Genomic DNA, 19,971 nt, shown 5'->3' on the forward strand with positions numbered 1-19,971 from the left:
CAGGTAGGTTCTGCCAGTAGGTAAGATTTGGAAGCCATTGGCCTGCTGATGTTAGCTGATTTTTGCTGGCAAGAAAGGTCATGCAAATATGGGATGCTGCAGCCAGCAGTGCATTGTGGCCTTTCTGCAGCTTCCTGAGTGTTCAGAAGCATCTGTGAGATGGGGGCCGCCAAACTCAGCGTTCTGGTACCTGGGAACCAGCGTCTAGTCCCAAACCTAGATCCATGGACACTTGCTGTGGTGATATGTTTGCTTTTTCAAGTCTTAGAAATCACGTTTCTTTTTTAATGTTTATTTGTATGCATGAGTTTGAGTGAACTCCAGGAGTTGGTGATGGACAGGGAGGCCTGGCGTGCTGTGATTCATGGGGTCGCGGAGAGTCGGACACGACTGAGCGACTGAACTGAACTGAACTGTACGCATTTATTAGGCTGTGCTGGGTCTCCATGGCTGCTGGGCTTTCTCTCGTTGCGGCAAGCAGGGGCTGCTCTCTGCTGTGGTGCGCAAGCTTCTCTCTGAGGCGGCTTCTCGGGTTGGGAATCCAGGCTCCAGGGCTCGCATGTTTCTATAGTTGCAGCTTCAGGGCTCTACAGCACAGGCTCAACAGCCGTGACGCACGAGCTTAGTTACCCCGAGGCATGGACATCAGGCTTATCTTTACCTTTTACCCCATGACAACAAAAAGTACCCAGTGGAGAAGTGGATAGTTACAGAAGTCAATCAAAGGCCTAAAAGACAATGCAATTAAGAAGATGAAAATGAATGAACAAATAGTTTTTTTCTTAATCAATGTAAACCCAGAGGGAATTGATGGCAAATGAGCCACAAGAGAAACTGGAAAAATCCGTTAGGTGCAGGCTACACATGCAGCCTCCAGTTATGAGGATAAAGTCAGGATCTGGAAACATGTTCGTTATACCTGCATTTCAGCTCACTGTTTGGGGAGCAAGTGGTTGCATGTATTTAAAAAAATCCCAGTAACTGTATTTATAATCACACATTCACTCGCTTTTTAAGACAAGTGGTTTTATAATTCACAAAGCAGTTAAAACCAAAACTTACAAAGACAACCGTCTTGGAGCCATGAGAACACCGTCAGCCTCTCCCCCCCACCGTGACTAGGCCCAGGCACCCTGTTCATTATTTCAGGTTGACCGTTCCTACGTTCAGAAGAAAGCGACTCATCTTTCCCCAGAAGTGCTCCAAGTAGGCTGGAGGGCTCAGCCCCAGAGTCTGCTCGGTTGATGCTAGGAGCCCGAAAAGGAAGCTCAGGTGTGAAAACTAATTCCGGCAGAAAATGAAAAAAATCTGGAAGCCCCTACCAGCTTGACTAAGGAGCTTCACTTGGGCCCCACTCGGAACACCAAGTTTGAAGCCACTCTGTATCCCAAAGGACTCCAAGATAAAGGAAAGAAAAAAATCAAGGTCCAATTTGTGGGAGGGAGGGGGAATTTACACTTTAAAAAGGACACCTCACTGCATCCTGGACAAACCTCGGATGTTAGTCAGAAGCCACCTCCTAAGTTCCCATGTTGTACGACCATGGATCAGAAAGAGGCAGAGCTCAGGCAGGGAGGGGGCCAGCGGGTGCAGGGGCTTCCTGGGATGTCACTGTTCTACAGTCTGCTGGGTGCCCGTGGACCCACACACTTGTAGCAGGTGGACCGTCTCATAGTCAAGGAGAGGCATCCAAAGGAAAGACACCTCCTACATGTCCGGGAGGGTCAGGTGAACCCAAATTTTCTGCACTGCTTGCTGACAGCCCCCTCAGGGTAGGGAGGCATAAACCTCAGCAGGCGGGCCATCTGCCTCTACTCACAGGCTGGGCCACATCAGATAGCTGCTCCTTGGCCACACTTGCTGCGGTGGGCCTAAGGCAGGATCCTCTCCACCCTCAACCCTACTGCTTGTGGACAGAAAACCAAAATTAAACCCACTAATGCTTCCCTCAGAGGGAAGCATCAGAGTACACACATAATTAAAAGGACATCTTTTTGGGGGGTTAGTTCTAAAAGGTCTTGTAGGTCTTCATAGAACCATTCAACTTCAGGTTCTTCAGTGTTACTGGTCAGGGCATAGACTTGGATTACCATGATATTGAATTTGCCTTTTCATTATAGGGGACTGGAATGCAAAAGTAAGAAGTCAAGAAACACCTGGAGTAACAGGCAAATTTGGCCTTGGAGCATGGAATGAAGCAGGGCAAAGGCTAATAGAGTTTTGGCAAGAGAACGCACTGGTCATAGCAAACACCGTCTTCCAACAACACAAGAGAAGACTCTATACATGGACATCACCAAATGATCAACAAGGAAATCAGATTGATTATATTCTTTGCAGCCAAAGATGGAGAAGATCTATACAGTCAGCAAAAACAAGACCAGGAGCTGACTGTGGCTCAGATCATGAACTCCTTATTGCCAAATTCAGACTTAAATTGAAGAAAGTGGGGGAAACCACTAGACCATTCAGGTATGATCTAAATCAAATCCCTTACAGGTATACAGTGGAAGTGACAAAGAGATTCAAGGGATTAGATCTGATAGAGTGCCTGATGAGCTATGGATGGAGGTTCGTGAAATTGTACAGGAGATATGGATCAAGACCATCCCCATGGACAAGAAATGCAAAAAGCAAAATGGCTGAGGAGGCCTCACAAATAGCTGTGAAAAGAAGAGAAGTGAAAAGCAAAAGAGAAAATGAAAGATATAAGCATCTGAATGCAGAGTTTCAAAGAACAGCAAGGAGAGAAAAGAAAGCCTCCCTTGCCGATCAGTGCAAAGAGAGGAAAACAACAGAATGGGAAAGACTAGAGATCTCTTCAAGAAAATTAGAGATACCAAGGGAACACTTCATGCAAAGATGGGCTCAATAAAGGACAGAAATGGTATGGACCTAACAGAAACAGAAGATATTAAGAAGAGGTAGCAAGAATACACAGAAGAACTGTACAAAAAAGATCTTCGCGACCCAGATAACCACAATGGTGTGATCACTCACCTAGAGCCAGACATCCTGGAATGTGAAATCAAGTGGACCTTAGGAAGCATCACTATGAACAAAGCTAGGGAGGTGATGGAATTCCAGTTGAGCTATTTCAAATCCTGAAAGATGATGCTGTGAAAGTGATACACTCAATATGCCAGCAAATCTGGAAAACTCAACAGTGGCCACAGGACTGGAAAAGGTCAGTCTTCATTCCAATCCCAAAGAAAGGCAATGCCAAAGAATGCTCAAACTACCGCACAATTGCACTCATCTCACACGCTAGTAAAGTCATGCTCAAAATTCTCCAAGTCAGGCTTCAACAATACGTGAACCGTGAACTTCCAGATGTTCAAGCTGGTTTTAGAAAAGGCACCAGAACCAGAGATCAAATTGCCAACATCTGCTGGATCATGGAAAAAGCAAGAGAGTTCCAGAAAAACATCTAGTTTTGCTTTATTGACTATGCCAAAGCCTTTGACTGTGTGGATCACAATAAACTGTGGAAAATTCTGAAAGAGATGGGAACACCAGACCACCTGACCTGCCTCTTGAGAAAGCTGTATGCAGGTCAGGAAGCAACAGTTAGAACTGGACATGGAACAACAGACTGGTTCCAAATAGGAAAAGGAGTATGTCAAGGCTGTATATTGTCACCCTGCTTATTTAACTTATATGCAGAATACATCATGAGGAACGCTGGGCTGGAAGAAGCACAGACTGGAATCAAGATTGCTGGGAGAAATATCAATAACCTCAGATATGCAGTTGACAGCACCCTTATGGCAGAAAGTGAAGAGGAACTAAACAGCCTCTTGATGAAAGTGAAAGAGGAGTGTGAAAAAGTTGGCTTGAAGCTCAACATTCAGAAAACTAAGATTGTGGCATCTAGTCCAATCACTTCATGGCAAATAGGTGGGGAAACAGTGGAAATAGTGTCAGATTTTATTTTTTGGGCTCCAGAATCACTGCAGATGGTGATTGCAGCCATGAAATTAAAAGACACTTACTCCTTGGAAGGAAAGTTATGACCAACCTAGACAGCATATTAAAAAGCAGAGACATTACTTTGCCAATAAAGGTCCATCTAGTCAAGGCTATGGTTTATCCAGTGGTCATGTATGGGGGTGAGAGTTGGACTGTGAAGAAAGCTGATCGCTGAAGAATTGATGCTTTTGAACTGTGGTGCTGGAGAAGACTCTTGAGAGTCCCTTGGACTGCAAGGAGATCAACCAGTCCATCCTAAAGGAGATCAGTCCTGGGTATTCATTGGAAGGACTGATGTTGAAGCTGAAACTCCAATACTTTGGCCACCTCATGCGAAGAGTTGACTCATTGGAAAAGACCCTGATGCTGGGAGGGATTGGGGGCAGGAGGAGAAGGGGACGACAGAGGATGAGATGGTTGGATGGCATCACCGACTTGATGGACATGAGTTTGAGTGAACTCTGGGAGTTTGTGATGGACAGGGAGGCTTGGCATGCTGTGATTCATGGGGTCGCAAAGAGGCAGGACTGCACTACTGAACTGAACTCAAGTGAATGCTTCCCTGGTGGCTCAGATGGTAAAGAATCTGCTTGCAATGCAGGAGACCTGGGTTTGATCCCTGGGTCGGGAAGATCCCCTGGAGGAGGGCATGGCAACCCACTCCAGTGTTCTTGCCTGGATAATCCCATGGACACAGGTGCCTAGTGGGCTATAGTCCAATAAACTGCTTGAATCGTAAAAGGACTATAGGCCTGAACTCACTGTGGGCTCAGGAGCCACAGAGCCCTCAGCCCCAGCCTGGAGCAGCACCGGCAGAGCCCACAGGCATCCCAGGGCTGTCCATCAACCCTACCAGCAGCTCAGCCTCAACACGCAGCTCTGCCCCACAATGGGCATTTTCTCTCCCCTGAAAATCTGAATACTTACTGAATGTTGTTTTATCCTTGGATTGCATCTTTCTCTATTTTCCTAGGTTTGCACTGCAAGCTACAAAAAACACCACTTCTGCAAAAGCAGATGTTCATGCTACAGACTTGGGTTTTTAACTCTCACCTGCTGTATCCTGAGTACATGGGCAAAACTCAGGGCTCACTGTCCCACTACTGACCACCAAGCTGCCCAAGTCAGCAGGCCTTCCAGCCTGCCGTGCCCTTAGTACACAGAGACCCCAGCCCCCACCCTCTCCTGCTCTACTGGCGAAGGGCTGACTTGGGTGGAGCCAACACAGTGCCAAGCACAGCCATGTCTTGCCCCTTGGAAGCCACATCTAGAAGGCAGAAATCCCACCCAAGTGAAGCCAGTAAACCAACAAGGGTACCTCCCAGAGCCTCGTGAAGGGCACCAACAGGGGAGCCTAAGGGGGTGACCTCCTGACCATGGGCACAACATTCCCCCGGACTGAAAGTGCACACAGAGTCACCCCAGAGGGAAGTCTGAGCGCTCAGAGCCCGACCCCTCTGTTGAGAGCCGCCAGGAGCACTCACGGAGCCCTCCAGATTTGGTCTGAAATGTGTAAACGCTGCCCATTCCCAGAAATAGCTCTGATGTGAAAGGACCTAATGGACAGTAATGAAGGGAGTGCCAACAAGTAAGTATAACTTGTTTTCCTTTTTCTCACTGAGTTCAAGAGTTTTTAAAAAACAAATGGCGCTAACTGAACAAGAATCTTCAAAGATTGACAAGTCTCAGGATAAGTGGTGGCTGTGATGGTAAAGAATCTGCCTGCAATGCAGGAGACCCAGATTCCATCCCTGGGTTGGGAAGATCCCCAGGAGAAGGGAATGCATACTAACTCTGGTATTGTCACCTGGAGACTTCCATGGGCAGAGGATCCTGGCGGGCTACAGTCCACGGGGCCACAGAGTTAGACTCCACTGAGTGACTTTCACTTTTTCACAGGATAAGCTTTTCAACATGGAGAGCTGGCAGCCTGAAGTTAGGGTCACAGCGTTTCCTCAGGGATGTGCCTCTTGGCAAGGCCGGAGCAGCTCTCAACACACGGCCCTCGGGAAGAGCCTTTCTGAGACACCAGCCCATCACCTCCATGAACCAGGACTCGGCAGGCGGCTCCCCACAAGTGCTCAGAAAGCATCACTCGCTCAGTCGTGTCCAACTCTTTGTGGCCCCGTGGACTGTAGCCCACCAGACTCCTCTGTCTATAGGATTCTCCAGGCAAGAATCCTGGAGTGGGTTGCCATTTCCTCCTCCAGGGGATCTAATCCAGGGATCAAAGCTGGGTCTCCTGCACTGCAGGTGGATTCTTTACCACCTGAGCCACCAGGGAGCCCACAAGTGCTCAGAGTTGTCCCTAATTCAGGTTCTGGGGCTTCTGAGGGGGGGGGCATGGGGCATAGGAGAGCCTTGGGACTTCGTGGGGGGCTGGCTCTGGGGGGGTGAGTCCTGGACCCCAAGCATCAGTGCCCAGCTGTGGCACTGACACAGAAATACCTGTTTCGCCCGATGGCGCCCACCAGTGTTTTCCTTCCATCTGGGAAGAAGTGGGCACAGGGGCAGAGGGTGCAGCAGCACCAGCATCGGGTGCATTTTGCCGGAATGGCCTCCAGGGCCCCTGGACACTAACCAATCCGTCTGCACCTGTGCAGAGAACATTTGTGGTTTAAAAACAGCTGTAGGAATGCCAGTGTGAGGACAGTTTTCCACAGAGTGCCCATGCTCCTTTTGCTTGGAACGTTTCTGAGCTTCACCCTGAGAACCATCATCACTCGTGGCCCAAGAATCTACAGCAGCTGAGCTGACCTTAAAGTGCTGGTCAAAATCCCAAGGGCAAGGATGACCTTAACATCCACAGACCAGGGTCACATTCATAAGAACCTTGTGAGTCTTAGGGAGCAGGGCATGATACTGTCATGGCAGTCTCATCGCAGGTTGGAAAAGAATTTTCAGACACAGAGCATATTCCAAGGGAGTGAGTTTATTAAGAGCAAGGAGCAAAGATAAGGAAGGTGCTGTGAGCACAGTGGCCCGACATCCCGACAGGCCAGGGAGCGCCGAGGGGACACAAATACAGGAGACCAGGCATCAATCCCCTGGGTCGGGAAGATCCCCTGGAGAAGGAAATGGCAACCCACTCCAGTGTTCTTGCCTGGGAAATGCCATGGACAGAGGAGCCTGGCGGGCTAGAGTCCATGGGGACGCAAAAGAGTCAGACACGACTGAGCGAAAGAACAACTCAGCAACAGGGGTGGGCGCTGGGTTGGGCAGTTTCGCCTAATGTGGGTCAGGAAGCCGGCTGGTGGTGACCCGGGGGCTTCCGCAACGCTTACGAAGGGGCTCAGTCAGTTCTGGAGACGACCTTGTCTCTGGGCTCTGCTTCTGGGCCTCGGTGCAAGGCCTCCCACCCGTGGTCTTGAGAAGACTCCACAAGACCCAGTATGCTTTGTCTCTTCGTGAAATAAAGTCATCATCTCAAATTACCTGCATCTGACACGCTTCCTCTGGCAGCCCACGTGGCCCTCTCTTGATATGATCCTCCAGAGACACCACCGGGGTGAAAGGCACCCTCATGAACCAGTGCACACCTGCACACACTCCTATCTGCAGTGTGCAAGGCCCCGGGGCGCGAGTCCCACCTTCCTCACTGCTGCTCTAATACTGCACCAGAACCTTCCTCGACCGTGTCCCTGTGGACTCCCACCCCCGACCGGCCTGTGAGCACCACAGTAGAAACCCAGTGCCCCCGCCTCACAGGTGCCCCTGGGCGGGGCCCACAGGTGACACCTGCCAGACACGCAAGTGAAGTTAAAGGGCCACCGCTGCAATGCAGCGCTTTGTCTTTCCCGAGGAGATCCTTTTGTTAGGCGCTAAGTCCGATTCTTTGTGCCTCCATGGACTGTAGCCCGCCAGGCTCCTCTGTCCATGGGATTTTCCTGGCAAGAATACTGGAGTGAGTTGCCCTTTCCTCCTCCAGGGGATCTTCCCAACCCAGGGATTGAAGTAGTGGCTCCTGCATTGGCAGGTGGATTCGATTACCACTCAGCCACCTGGAAAGCCCACAAAGGATGGGAAAGGGGATGGAGTTGTTATGTATCGTTTCTTACAATTTCATGTGAACCTACAATTATTTCAAAATGAAAAAATCTGGGACTTCCTTGGCAGTCAGTTCAGTGGTTAAGACTACACACTTCCAATGCAGGGGGTTGGGTTCAGTCCCTAACTGGGGAACTAAGATCCCACATGCCCCACAGTGCAGCCAAAAAATATTTAAAATTTTTAAAAATCAAAATAAAAGGTTTAATTAAAGAGAAAACCCACTGAGATTTCTATTTCTGCAGCAAACTGACCTTCAAAGATGGAAATCAGGGCATTAGATTTGAAGGTCATGCAGATCTAGTCTATTTCATTCAGGGAGAAAAATAGTATAATAAGTACTGTTGCCTAGGTAAGTGTCTACTGAAGATGAAGCTTCGGTGGATGAGCAGTTGCTGTTCAGTTCAGTTCACTCGCTCAGTCGTGTCCAACTCTTTGCCACCCCATGGACTGCAGCACTCCAGGCCTCCCTGTCCATCACCAACTCTGGGAGCTTGCTCTAAATCGTGGCCATTGAGTCAGTGATGCCATCCAACCATCTCATCCTCTGTCGTCCCCTTCTCCTCCTGCCCTCAATCTTTCCCAGCATCAGGGTCTTTTCCAAAGAGTCAGTTCTTCTCATCAGGTGGCCAAAGTATTGGAGCTTCAGCTTCAGCCTCAGTCCTTCCAATGAATGTTCAGGACTGATCTCCTTTAGGATGGACTGGTTGGATCGCCTTGCTGTCCAAGGGACTCTCAAGAGTCTTCTCCAACACCACAGTTCAAAAGCATCAATTCTTCGACGCTCAGCTTTCTTTATAGTTCAACTCTCACATCCATACATGACCACTGAGAAAAACCATAGCTTTGACTAGACGGACCTTTGTCAGCAAAGCAATGTCTCTGCTTTTTAATATGCTGTCTAGGTTGATCACAGCTTTTCTTCCAAGGTGTAAGCGTCTTTTAATTTCTTGGTAGCAGTCACCATCCGCAGTGATTTTGGAGCCCCCAAAATAAAGTCTGTCACTTCCCACTGTTTCCCCATCTATCTGCCGTGAAGTGATGGGAGTGGATGCCATTATCTTAGTTTTCTGAATGTTGAGCTTTCAGCCAGCTTTTTCCCTCTCCTCTTCCACTTTCATCAAGAGGTTCTGTCGTCGCAGTTTCTGTGGCTGACCTTTATGATGGGAGTGAAGCTATAAGAACCGTGGGGTGAACTGTGATTAGTGTAACTGGGATAATTACACTAATGATGTTCAAAGAAGAAAGGATTTAAAATTTCCAGACAGAGCCAGAGAACGAGGCCACTCCTGACTATTCTGTGTTTCCTTCTCTCCTGTAGCCACAGGGCTTGTGTAGTCAAAAATTCAGCAGAAGTGACCAATGGGTTGCTAAACTGTAATATAATTGCGATATAATTCACCTAGCCAGTTACACTGAATGGGAACAAGGTGCACTTAGGAATTGAAATGGGGATGTTTGGGTGGGTGCAGATGACTGACTTCCCCTGATTCCCGAAATCCAAAATTCAAGGAAACGCCCTTGCCAGCAGAGGCAGCCCCTCCCCCCATGGCATGAGGCCAAACTGCTTTCCCTGGAGGGCTGTAATGAGAGTCCTCAGTGTCCGACTCTTTGAGACCCCGCGGACTATACAGTCCATGGACTTCTCCAGGGCAGTATACCAGAGTGGTAGCCTTTCCCTTCTTCAAGAGATCTTCCCAACCCAGGGATGGAACCGAGGTCTCCTGCATTGCAGGTGGATTCTTTACCAGCTGAGCCACAAGGGAAGCCCAAGAATACTGGAGCGGGTAGATTATCCCTTTTCCAGTGGATCTTCCCAACCCAGGGATTGACCCAGGGTCTCCTGCATTGCAGGTGGATTCTTTACCAAGTGAGCTATCAGGGAAGCCCAATTAGGAAGTTATTTTGTTGTGTTCCACACAGTCAAAGGCTTTAGTGTGGTCAGTGAAGCAGATGTTCCTCTGAAACTTGTTTGTTTTGTCCATGATCCAACAAATGTTGACAATTTGATCTCTGGTTCCTCTGCCTCTTCAAAACCCAGCTGGAAGTTCCGGGTTCATGTACTGCTAAAGCTTGAAGGATTTTGAACTTTGCCAGCATGTGAAATGACATGAATGGACTTGAATCTGGGCAAACTCCAGGAGTTAGTGGAGGGCAGAGGAACCTGACATGCTACAGTCCATAAGGTCGCAAAACGTTGGACATAACTCAGCAGCTGAACAACAAACAGCAAGGAAGCTATTTTGCAAGGAGATGCTGGTTCCTCCCAGAGACCACGCACTCCACCACCCTTCTTTTGTCTCCAGATCTGTACAGAGAGTCTAATTCCAAAACGCCCCAGTCTGATCTTGGACGTGGCTTACACACCAGAAAGAAAGGAAGGAAGGAGAGAGAGGAAGAGACAGCAGTCTTAACTAATAAGTGAGCTGAACCTGGGGAACATGGGTGTAACTGGCTGCTGAAGGTGCTAGGTCCAGGAGGAGGGGAGCTTACATTAGGCTTGGCAGAATGCATCAATATATAAATGCATGTTACAGAGATTTGGGTGTTTTAATGATGCAGCTGAGAAAGGTTCTAACAGCACAGTTGGTTGAATAACATCTGGACTCACTATGGGTCTTCATTAAATGACAGTGAGATGCCAGAAACTCTTTAGAGTTTTGGAGAAGAAGAAATCCAGAAACCTGGGATGCGCGGTTGGGATAGGGCCGGAGTAAGTACACACGCATTGGTTGAATGAGTGACGGACTGACTTGCTGGTTCCTCACGAAGGGCTCGTGCTCCGGTGTGTCACTAACCAGCTCCCTCACCCCGAGATTCTGCCCTCCAGAACCCCCTCCCCTCAGAGTGACGCACAGGGCCCTTCACCATCTCCAGAGTTTCCAGCCTTAAACTCATTCCCAGCCCCACCCTAAAGCCTTCCCAAAGCTCAGTCACTACTTACACGCGGGCTCCCTTGCACTTTCCGAATAAGCAGAATGTTTTTATTTGGTTGACAAGCCTGAGGATATAAACCTGAAACACTGTAGATAAACCGACAAACATCTGTTTATACAATTTAGTTTCTCATGCTGACTACAAACATTTTACAATCATGAATTATACAACAGCGTTTTAATTTATAAATGCTACTTTAATGTTTTCTCTGCTCACTTGTCAGGGAATGGTTTTCTTTACTCTTCACGGACATCCTCGGCACACACCCTTGACATTCACTTTTAAACTCCTTTTCATTTTGAAAATTTTGTGGGACTCCCTTGCTGGTCCAGTGGTAAAAGCATCCACCTGCCAAAGCAGGGACCCTGGTTAAGCCCCTGGTCCAAGAAGATTTCACATACTTTGGGACAAAAGCCCGTGCACACTCACAGCTAATGAGACCTGTGCTCTGCAACAAGAGCAGCCACTGCTCTGAGAAGCCCGGACAGCACAACTAAAGAGGAGCTGCCCCTACTCAGCGCGACTAGAGAAAGCCCACCTGCAGCCACAAAGATTCAGTGAGCCAAAAATAATAATTTTTTTTTAAATTGTTAAAAGAAAAGAAAACTTTGTAAAGAACACAGAGTAGTGAGAATAGTGAAATATTTTCTGTACCTCTATCACCCAGATTCAATAGCTAACTTTTGCTAAATGTACTTAAGATACCCTTCTTCCCCCCACCCCACCCCTTCCCCACCAGGAATCGAACCCACGCCTCCTGCAGTGGAAGTGAAACTGATTACCTTAGACTGGGACTTGAACAATATCAGTTCAGTTCAGTCGCTCAGTCGTGTCCAGCTCTTTGCAGCAGTCACATGGCTGGGACCAGAACTCAGCCAAAGTCCAGTTTGGGACTCTAACCCACGTGGCTGGGACTTGAACCCAGCCAAAACCCACAGTACCTGGTTTCAGGTCCTACAGAAGCTTGATGTCTCACTGCAGAAAGAATTCAGTGAGAGGCAAGGTGATGCATAATAAGTGGATTTATTTAGAGAGAAACACACTCTGCAGAGAGAGTGTGGGCCATCGCAAAGGGTGAGTCTGGCAGCCCAAGATGTGGCGTGGTTAGTTTTTATGCACTGGGTAATTTCATAGGCTTAATGATGGAGTGTTAAGAGCTTATGAAGTGAAAGTGAAAGTCGCTCAGTCGTGTCCGACTCTTTGTGACCCCATGGACTATACAGTCCATGAAATTCTCCAGGCCAGAATACTGGAGTGGGTAGCCTTTCCCTTCTGCAGAGGATCTTCCCAACCCAGGGATCAAACCCAGGTCTCCTGCATTGCAGGCGAATTCTTTACCAGCTGAGCCACAAGGGAAGCCCACAGGCTAATAAGTGGGAGGGTTATTCCAACTACTTTGGGGAAGGGTTGGAGATTTCCAGGAGTTGGGCCACCACCAGCTTTTTGGTCTTTGATGGTGCCTTGAACTGTCACGGCTCCCCTGGGTGTGCTTCCTAGCTTGCTGGCTGAGAAGCAAGGTCTAATCAAAGTCAACTTGTCTGCAATCTTGGACCCATTTGATTCTAATCCGTGTATGTTGTATCCTTGGACTCTGTCATCCTTTCAAAAGCTGTGCCCTGGCTTCCCTGGTGGCTCAGACGGTAAAGCGTCTCTCTGCAATGCAGGAGACCCGGGTTCGATTCCTGGGTTGGGACGATGCCCTGGAGAAGGAAATGGCAGCACACTCCAGTATTCTTGCCTGGAAAATCCCATGGACTGCGGAGCCTGGTAGGCTACTGTCCATGGGGTCGCAAACAGTCGGACACGACTGAGCGACTTCACTTCACTTCTCTCTTCCCTCTTGTTTCAGAAGTATGGAGTCTCAACCACTGGATGGCCAGGAAAGTCCTTTCACTTACTCACTTTTTAAAAAGATTTGCTGAAGTATTTTAAAGCAAATCCTAGGTATCAAGTCATTCCATCTTTATATATTTAAGTGTGCAATTCTTTTAAAAAGATCTTACATTTATGCAATGCCCTAATCAAGCCTAACAAAATGTTCTTTGGAATCATTTAATATCCAACCAGAATCAAAATTTCCCTAATTGTCTTGAAATGTCTTTTTATTATTTTTTCCAACCAGGATTTATACAAGGTCCTCTTTCATTGCAGTAACAATTGGGTGGGGTGTTTTTTGGGGTTTTGTTTTGTCAGCTACAAATTGGCACTTACCAAGAGCGTTGCCAACTGAATAGCAAAGGCATTTGCCATCTGCCTCTATGTTGACCTTCAACAATCCCTGAGGGAGTTCAGGCACTCTGTGCTCTAGGGAATCTGGTGGAACAGGTCTTTAGATGATTGAATGTTTTTAGGAACAGATTTTATGATCGCAATCCTTGCATCTCCTCACTTCTAGAGAAGCACTAAATCCCTTCATGGTGACATCAGATTCTCATGGCTAACAAAACAAAACCCCAAAAAACACCCCACCCAATTGTTGAAGGGGGAGTTCAATGCCATTCCCTTTTGTAAAATGAGTGCCTAATGGTATTGGACTCCCCCTTCGACAAAACCTTATACACTGAGTTTCCCCGATGGCCACTCTGCAGCGGTCTCTCGGCGCTGTCTGCGGCGCTGCCTCCCGGGCCGCAGTCCTCATTTTGCCCCAAATAGAACTTAACTCGCAGCTCTCAAGTTGTGCATCTTTTTCAGTCGACAGTTAGTTTTGGCTTTTGAGCCACTTTTGTTCCAAAGTAATCTTTTCTCCTTGTCTCGTTTTTTGGTTTATTCGATCTTTTTTTTTGGTTTGTTTCATTGCCATTTCGTTGCTTTATTGCAGAAATGGGGTCACTTGTCCTGCAGAATGACCCACATTCTGGATGTTTCTATTTCCTTCCTTATGCTGCCTTGCTCCTTTGCTTATGCTCCTTTGTCCCATTTCCTGTGAGATAGCTACAGATGCCTGAGTAGCTTCAGATCCAGTTTTTTGGTGAGAAGGCTTCCTGGGTTCTGTTGAGTGCTTCGTGTGTTGTTGTGTGTGTTCAGTTGTGTCTGACTGTTTTGAGACCCCGTGACCTGTAGCCCACCAGGCTTCTCTATCCATGGAATTTTCCAAGCAAGAATAATGTAGTGGGGTGTCATGCCTTCCTCCAGGGGATTTTCCCGATCCTTTAGTGATGATAAAATGGGTGGTTTGGGTGGTTTGAGTGGCAGCAGCCTGATTCTTTATTTGGAAAGTTTCTCATCAACCTTCCATAGTACTTTCTTCCTTTGAAGATGCTTGTCTGAGTCAGTAATTTCATTAGAGGTTGTAAAATGACACATTTCTGATCCTATTGTTCTTTCCACATTTATTAGCTGAAATTCTGTAAATAAGAGCTTTCCCTCATCCAGGGCCACATGATTTTCTAGAAAAACAGTTCATCAGGGAAGATAGGATAGCGCTCATTTTTTTAAAAAGATAACAGCTCTGTTGAGATTATAAACATACCATGCAATCCACCATTTTGAAGCATAAAATTCACTGGTTATCAGTATAGTAACAGTTGCTCAGCCAACACTGCTATCTAAGTTCAGAACATTTTCATCACTCTGCCAAACCCCATTTCTTCCTTCCCCCAACTTCTGACAATCACTAATCTATTTTTGGTCTTCACAGCTTTGCCTATTCTGGACATTATATAAAATGGAATCAAACAACATGTGGTCTTTAATGACTGGCTTCTGTCACTTAGATTTTAAGCTTCATCCACACTGTAACATTTACGGTCAAATACTACCCTGCTGTTAAATAGACAACATCTGGTTTATCTGTTCAGCAGCGGATGGACACTGGAGTCCTTTTCACTTTGTGCTTCCTTGCTCAGCCGGGTCCGACCCTTTTCGACCCCATGGACTGGAGCCCGCCAGGCTCCTCTGTCCATGGGATTCTCCAGGCAAGAGTACTGGAGTGGGTTGCCATGCCCTCCTCCAGGGGATCTCCCCAACCCAGGGATTGAATCCAGGTCTCCTGCATGGCAGGACGCATTCTTCACCAGCTGAGCCACAAGGGAAGCTGTTGTGAATAATGATGCCATGAACATCTGTGTACAAGTTTTATGTGGACATGTTTTCACTCAGGTATACATATTGAGTGAAATTGCTGGGTCTTATGATAACTTTTTTAAGCACTATGTCCTTTATTTTTTGACTCTTCATACTGGAACATAAGCTCCATATTACAGGATTTTTTGTGGATCTTTTTGCAAACTTGTTTCCTTCTGGCTGTGCTGGGTTACTGCGGAGCTGCTCTTTACTGCGGCGCTGGGACATCTTACTGTGGCGGCCTCTCTGAGGAGCACAGGCTCCGGGGTGTGCTGGCTTCAGTGGTCTCAGCACGGGGGCTCAGGAGCAAAGGAGCTGTGGCTCACAGGCTTAGTTGCTCTGCTGCATGTGGAATCATCCTGGATCAGGGATCAAACCCACGTCTTCTGCATTTGCAGGTGGACTCTTTACCTCTGAGCCACCAGGGAAGCCTATGATGACTCAATCTTTAACATTTTGAGGATCTGCCAAATTATTTTCCAAGATGACAGCACCATTTTTAAAAGCTGAATTACAGTTGGTTTACAGTGTCTCAGTGGTTCAATCACACATACATGTATGTACTATTTTAAGACTCTTTTCTATTATGGATTGTCACAAGACACTGAGCATAGCTCCCTGTGCTGTACAGGAAGTCCTCACTGCTAATACAGTTTATATATAGTGGTGTGTATCTGTTAACCCCAAATTCCTAATTTATTCCCCCCACTCAGAGCGGCTGAAACACTTAACAAAACCCCACTAGCAACCTAAGAGGGTTCCAAATTCTCCAGACCCTCACTAGCACCGTCTTCCTGACATTCATTTCCTCTGAATTATCAGAGAAATGAGAAGGTGTCCCGGTTACCTCCACTAGCGCCCAACGAGAGTCTTCCCCACTAACTTTTTAAAAATACGTTTTAAATCTTTTAATAATCTTAGGCTTATTGGGAAGTTGCAAAGTTAATACAGAGAGTCCCTGTATGGTCCACACCCAGGTTCCCCATTGTTAACGTCTTACGTGACCACGGAGCATTTGTTAAAACTAAGAAAACAACATCGCTACGTGACTACTCCCTAGCTTCCCGGCTTTATTTGGATTTCCCCAGTTCTCCTGTCGGTGCCCTCTCTCTCTCTCCCAGGGCGCAGTCCAGGGTCCTACACGGCACGCGGTCACCGCGCCGCCTTCACCTCCTCTGGCTGGTGACGATTGCTCAGTCTCTCCTCACTTTTCACGATCGTGACACTGAGGACTAAGTGGGTATTTTGCAGAACGTCCTCCAGTTTGGATCTTTCCAGTTTTTTTCTCACGATTAGACCAGGGTTATGCGTTTTGAGGGGAGAAGGCAACGGCACCCCACTCCCGTGCTCTTGCCTGGAAAATCCCATGGACGGAGGAGCCTGCTGGGCCGCAGTCCATAGGATCACTAAGAGTCGGACACGACTGAGCGACTTCACTTTCACTTTTCACTTTCACGCATTGGAGAAGGAAATGGCAGCCCACTCCAGTGTTCTTGCCTGGAGAATCCCAGGGACGGGGGAGCCTGGTGGGCTGCCGTCTATGGGGTCACACAGGGTCGGACATGACTGAAGCGACTTAGCAGCAGCAGCAGCATGGGTTTTGAGGAATGATGCTCTACATCTGCTGGGCATCCTGGTGTCTCAGTGGTAAGAATCCACCTGCCAATGCAGAAGACACGGGTTCGATCCCTGGGCCGGGAAAACCCCTGGAGCAGGAAACGGGAACCCACTCCAGTATTCTTTCCTAGAAAATTCCATGGACAGAGGAGCCTGGCAGGCTACAGTCCATGGGGTCACAAAAGAGTTGAACATGACTCAGCGACTAAACAGCAAAAAAGCTGTACACCTGAACCTAACACAATACTGTAAATAAACTAAACCTCAATTAAAAAACAAACAAAAAAACCCAAACCATACAACAAGCCCCAAATAGAACTGCTTATACTAAGCCTCACATCACCAAGAAAAGATTTAACTTCATGAAAGTTTTGGCTCTTCCAGAAGTGGAATCGTAAACCAGTCAATCAGGAATCACCTGATTGGCACTAGTTAGGTGCCTGATGGACCCTTGCTGTCTCCAAAGGGAAAGCAACCTTGCAATAACCAACCCACTTTCCTGCCTAGTGTAACTTCCAATTCTGCCCCTTTCTGCCTTTGTACCACTGCTGAGAGTTCCTTTCTATCTTCTAGATTGGATGCTACCTGACTGAAGTCGATTTTTACTCAAATAGACTCTTGAAACATTTCCTGCGTCCGGTTTGTCTTTTAATACCAGCAGTGGCAGACCGAGTCTCTCATTCCATTTCATTCTGTCCCATCGTCACATCTTTCTAACCCAGCTTGGAAAACGGTCCCGTTTTAAGGCCTGGTGTGATTATGGTGTATTCACTTAGATAATCCACCCAATATCCCTACATCAAAGTCCATACCTCTGATAAATGCATGCATGCCAAGTAGCTTGTCGTGTCTGACTCTTTTCGACCCTATAGACAGTGGCCCACCAGGCTCCTCTGTCCAGGGGATTCTCCACACAAGAATCCTGGAGTGAACTTCCATGCCCTCCTCCAGGAGATCTTCCTGATGCATGATTGAACCCAGATCTGTTAAGTTAATATATATTTGGTCTTCCTACTGGTTCCTGGCACAGAGCTCCTACCAGCCTTGGAACTTCCCAGTTGAGAAGAAGGAAAAATATGGCTTCTGTTATCATAATGAGGTGACTCTTAGAAAGGCCCTACATCCACCGGATGTGAAGAACTCACTCACTGGAGAAGTCCCTGACGCTGGGAAAGATTGAAGGCAAAAGGAGAAGGGGGCAGCAGAGGATGAGACGGTTAGATAGCCTCACCAACTCCAGGGACATGAATTTGAGCAAACTCTGAGAGATCTCGGAGGACAGAGGAGCCTGGTGTGCTGCAGTCCATGGGGTTGCAGAGAGTCGGACACTGAACAGCAACAGCATCACATGAGGATGCAAGCAGGAGAACCGAGCACTTGGTTAGAGGGTTGGACGTGTCAGTCCCGCCCAGCAGCCAACCTTCAGAAAGTGAGAGGGGCTGCAGATTCGTGGCCAGCAATGGCCAGTGGTTTAATCAATCATGATCATACACTGAAGCCTCCATTAAAACCCTAAGGAACAGGGTTTTGAGAGCTTCTGGGTTGGCGAACTCGTAGAGATTGGGGAAGAGTGGCGTTCTCAGAGGCCATGGACACTCCTTGCCCTTCCCACACAGCTTGCCTATGCATCTCTTCCATCTGGCTCTTCCAGAGTTACATTCTTTTAAATATATATACATTTATTCATTTATTCAGGCTGCCCAGGTCTTAGGTGCAGTGTGTGGGATCTTTGATCTTCATTGAGACATACAGGATTTTTGGTTGGGGCACGCGGGATCTTAAGTTGTGGGATTCAAATGCTTAGTTGTGGCATGTGGGATCTATGTTCCCTGACCAGGGATCGAACCTAGGCCGCCTGCGTTGGGAGTGTGGAGTCTTAGCCACTGGACCACAGGGAAGTCCCCTGAGTTATATCCTTTTATAAGAAACTGGCAATCTAATAAGCAAAACATTTCTCTGAGTTCTGTGGTCCGCTCTAGCAAACTAATTGAATCCAAGGAGTGTGTTTTGGGACCCTCCCATCTGTAGGTCAGAAACCCATCTGACCACCATTACGTGTGATTGGTATCTGTGCCAGGGGCAGTCTTGTAGGACTGACCTCTTAATCTGTGAAATCTGAAGCAATCTCCAGGTAGGCAATGTCAGAAAAGCATTAACTGCTTGGTAATGTGGCAAAAGCACACATCAGAATTGGTGTCAGAGCTGGGGTGCCCTTAATCTGGGGATTAGGGCTGGGCTGCTTTGGGGGGGCGTCTGCTACCGCACATATTTATTTGTAGTACTACTACAAAGAATGTTGCCTGCCTTGTCAGCAAACAAACAGCATTGCAGCCGACAGGCCGGCCGCCACTGCAACCACCCCAACGGCGCGCCCTGATGGGCTTCAGGAGGGAGAAAAGCAGGATAGCTAAGGTGTATGGTGAAGGAATAATCCCAAAGTCGTGCATCTTCCCGTACATAGAAAAGCACTAAATTGATTAATGTGACATGTCTGATTTTCTTTAATTAACAGTAATCTTTTCTTTTCTTTGTTTATTTTCTGGCCACGCTGCACAGCATGTGGGATCTTCATTCCCTGACCCAGGATCGAACCTGAGCCCCCTGAATTGGAAGCTGGGAGTCTTAACTTCTAGACCACCAGGGAAGTCCCTGACAGTAATCTTTTGATGTTTCAACTACTTGGTTTGTTTTGTTGGGTTTTTTTTAACTGCGATATATCCCGGCTGTACACTTAACTCTTTTGGTCAGGTTTTCTGTTGGACTTAAGTCCTCAGTAAATTCACTGAAAAACCATGCCTCTGAACTTTAGGCTGTACATTTTTTTTTCAGTAGACAAGTATTTCTCTTTTTCAATAAAAGAAAAAATTGACTTAAAGTTTGATTGACCTAAAAGATGCTGTAGATAGAATACATCCCCCCAAAATTCATATTTGGAAACCTAGTAGAGGCAGAGGAACCAGAGATCAAATTCCCAACATCTGCTGGATCATCGAAAAAGCAAGAGAGTTCCAGAAAAACATCTACTTCTGTTTTACTGACTATGCCAAAGCCTTCAATTGTGTGGATCATAAAAAACTGTGGAAAATTCTGAAAGAGATGGGAACACCAGACCACCTGACCTGCCTCCTGAGAAATCTGTATGCAGGTCAAGAAGCAACAGTTAGAACTGGACATGGAACAACAGACTGGTTCCAAATCAAGAAAGGAGTACATCAAGGCTGTATGTTGTCACCCTGCTTATTTAACTTATATGCAGAGCACATCATGAGAAACGCTGGGCTGGAGGAAGCACAAGCTGGAATCAAGATTGCTGGGAGAAATATCAATAACCTCAGA

General features: G+C 47.3%; 1 long non-coding RNA gene across 1 annotated transcript in view; it reads right to left on the minus strand.

Moving 5' to 3' along the window:
• Positions 1–414: 414 nt before the first annotated feature.
• Positions 415–19,971, minus strand: part of LOC129537836 (uncharacterized) — a 28,046-nt gene continuing 8,489 nt past the window's right edge. Inside the window, exon 3 of the long non-coding RNA XR_016038623.1 lies at positions 415–728. This is a non-coding gene — a long non-coding RNA (uncharacterized LOC129537836). The remainder of the gene's footprint in view (positions 729–19,971) is intronic.

Source organism: Moschus berezovskii, chromosome 2 (genome assembly GCF_049115385.1).
Source record: "Moschus berezovskii isolate FMDL1 chromosome 2, NW_MosBer_1.0, whole genome shotgun sequence".
Classification (NCBI taxonomy): domain Eukaryota; kingdom Metazoa; phylum Chordata; class Mammalia; order Artiodactyla; family Moschidae; genus Moschus; species Moschus berezovskii.